Raw genomic sequence first — 3,329 nt, 5'->3', positions numbered from 1 at the left:
CTAGGAATCATTGTTTTCATTCTAAACATAAAGTATCCTAACATGATACTAGCAATCATAATAACAACCTAGACATGATTTGTATATCATAATATCAATAAATCATTAAAGCACTTACTTGGATGCCTCGTATCTCTTTCTAGTAACAAAACACACACGTTAGTAACTTTAAGGAAAATAATATAACAAAACAATTAAGTTAAATAATTGAAAGAGAGAATTGGGACCAAACCTTCAGAAATTAAAACCATTCATGTCTAGGGCGAAGGCAACTTCGAACTTGGCTAGGTGATTCTAGATCTTGTGAATGCGGAATTTTGTTTGCAAAAGCTTGAGAGAGAGAAGAGAATCTTTAAAACTCGAGAGAATAAGAAAATTAATTGCTGTTGATGATTGAAAACGGAGGTTTTGGAGGCTATTTATAGAGAAAATCACCCGAATGGATAAAAAAACGAATCAGAGTTTCGACGAGAATAAAACTGCTTAGCGCCAGACGCTGATGAGTCTATTTTATATATATTTTTATTCCACGTCCCACGGTCATATTTGTGCTTATTTGAGCTCTACGGAGCTATTTTTATTACTAATATATGTTTTCTATTGTTTTTGTAGAGTTGGTATATTTTTGTAGGAATTTGCAGATTTATGACGATTTCCGAGTTTATTGAGCCACTACAATGATATTGGAGTTTAATCGTATTTTATGAACGTATATTTAAAGCCCAAGATCGAGTTAAAGGAATTTAATTCGGTGATTAAGAGATCGATTATTAAAGAAGTCCAATTATAAGCTACTATTACAGACCAAGTAATGAGGACACAAAACATATGACAAACAATAAAGGTTCAAGAGTAAACAAGAAGGTCCAAGGAAAAAGCCCACATAATATCACATCAGGTCTGCTGGCCATAAAATGGCGGGCATTCGGCCGCCCGATCAGGCGAGTGTGTTGCAATCTTCTTGCTAAAGTCGTGTTGCTACAGCTTGGGCCCATTGATACTATCCGTCTGTCACGGTTAAAGGAGCATGCTTGTGGGCTATTTTGATTTGGGCTTGCTAAGTTTGGGTTTATTTACTGGTGATGTCGGTGTAGTAGTAGTAGTTGAGGGGGATTAGAAAACTCCTTTCCTTCCTTATAAAAGGTGGGAGTACGTAGCTTTAGGGGAGTAGTTTTTACTTTTTTAATTTCTTTTTCTTTTTTTTTTTAGTTTGGTTTAGTTTTCTCTTATATTATTTCTTTAGTTTTAATTTCTTGTTCTAGATATACTTCAACTCTTCTTAATTAGTTTTATTGTTATTCTATTCTCTTGTTAATTTAATACTGTTGCTTTTTATCATGCTTAATATTATTGCTTTGATTAGTTTAGTTTTTATTATGTGTGAGTAGTTTTATTTTTAGGGTTGTGGGAATCCATAAATAATATGAAGGGGTAATTTATTGTTGTTGATTGTCAATGCTAGATTAATTTCCTATTAATTGATTTAATGCTCTGTGACTAGATTTGCGCAGATCATTTATGCATGAGTTTAACAATATTGATTCAAGATTCGACAGATGAGAATTGATGTTTAGGTCTAGTTTCAATAGGCAGGTTAATTTATGAATGGTTGAGTCAAGATTCGAAAGATGAGATTTAGTAACGGTAAATTAATTGTCTGATTGTAATACGTAGCGAAAGCCCTTTATGATCTGATTAATATATGCATTGATGATTGATTATTATGTTTTACCCTGAAATATTATTTATTGGTGAACCTATACCCTAGGTCTTTTATTCATTGTTTCTCCTCCTACTTTTATTCTTTCCCACTTTTACTCTTAGTAGTTAGTTTCCTTCGATTATTATATTTTGGTTACTTTATAATCTAGATAATATTAATTAATTAGGAATGGAAAGACTCGTTTCTCTGTGGATTCGACCCTACTTCCCTATCTACAGTAGTTAGAGGATTTAGGAATTAATTTTGATTAGGGGATACGACTTTACCCTGTCAAAATTTGGCACCGTTTCCGGGGAAACGGTTTTATTTTTATTTGTGATTATTTTTGTAGTCTAGGTTATTTTCATTTTGTCTCAGAGAACGTTATTTCTTTGAGGCAAATCTCATATTTGCTTTTAGTTTTTTTTTTGTTTATGCCCAGGTTTTCTAGATCAGGGTACATCCCATTTGATCCTGAGATCGAACGTTCCTTCCATAGACAGAAAAATCTCTACGAGCAAATCCTGGCGGATTCTGGTGATGATAATAATCACCGAGACCCTCCAACTGGTTCTAGTGATTCAGAGGTATCATCAGATACAGAATTAGAGATGACGGCTCCGAAGAAGCTTAGTGATTACTCACAACCAAAGCTCACAGATTTTCCACATCTCACTCCTACTCCGGCTCTTGATTGGGTACAATATAAAATTAAACCTCAATTTATAACGATGATAGAGAGGAAGCAATTTAGTGGAGCTAAAGGTGAAGACCCAAATCTTCACATTGCCGACTATTGTCAATACTGCAATACCATGAGGCAAGCCGGATTCAATCAAGACCAAATCAGGGAGATTCTCTTTCCCTTCTCTTTAACTGGAAAAGCTAAATTGTGGTTTAATGGCTTAAATAGAACTTTACTTGGTATAACTGACTGGGAAAATCTTGTTTTGAATTTTTATAAAAAGTATTATCCTGCAGAGAGAACAGTCGTAATACGGAGTGCGATTCAGAACTTTGCCCAAGAAGCCGATGAATCTTGTATGAGGCTTGGGAGAGGTTCAAGGACCTACAAACAGAATGCCCTCACCATAATTTAGCACAATGGCAGTTAATCCAAGCCTTTTACAATGGCATTGGAAATTTTTCTAGAATAATTTTAGATTTTGCAGCTAGTGGGAGATTTATGCATCATAATGTTGATGATGCAAGTCAGGTTATTGAAGACATGTCGATACATAATTCCCAATATGGGAATCCTAGTGGTTTTTCTAACAAGGAGAAGCATAGTGTTGACTATGTATCCTTTTTGCAAGCTCAATTGACCTCTATCTGCCAAAAATTAGATAATCTTAGCACTGCTAATGTAGCTTATGTTTCTGTAATTAATAATAATTCTGATGAGGCTTTCTGTGAAAATTGTGGTATTATAGGTCATTGGGAACAAGATTGCAGGAGTTCCGTGGAGCAAGTTAATGTCTTTCAAGCTTATAGGCAGAATAACCCATACTCCAACCCCTACAATCCTGGGTATCGGAACCATCCGTACCTTTCCTACCAGAGTACAAATGTTTAAAATCTACCACCACAAGAACTACAGGCGCCACAGCAAGAGCAGCAGAAATAC

General features: G+C 34.9%; 1 non-coding gene across 1 annotated transcript; it reads right to left on the bottom strand.

The window, feature by feature from the left end:
* Positions 1–2,694: 2,694 nt before the first annotated feature.
* LOC145608292 (small nucleolar RNA R71) lies at positions 2,695–2,800 on the bottom strand. The gene has a single exon (XR_014105777.1). It is a non-coding gene; the product is annotated as a small nucleolar RNA R71 (small nucleolar RNA).
* Between the last annotated feature and the right edge of the window lie 529 nt (positions 2,801–3,329).

The sequence above is a fragment of the Chenopodium album genome, chromosome 2, assembly GCF_948465745.1.
Source record: "Chenopodium album chromosome 2, dcCheAlbu1.1, whole genome shotgun sequence".
Taxonomy (NCBI): Eukaryota; Viridiplantae; Streptophyta; class Magnoliopsida; order Caryophyllales; family Amaranthaceae; genus Chenopodium; species Chenopodium album.
The sequence above is the reverse complement of the archived record's forward strand: the minus strand, read 5'-3'. Positions and strand labels throughout refer to the sequence as shown.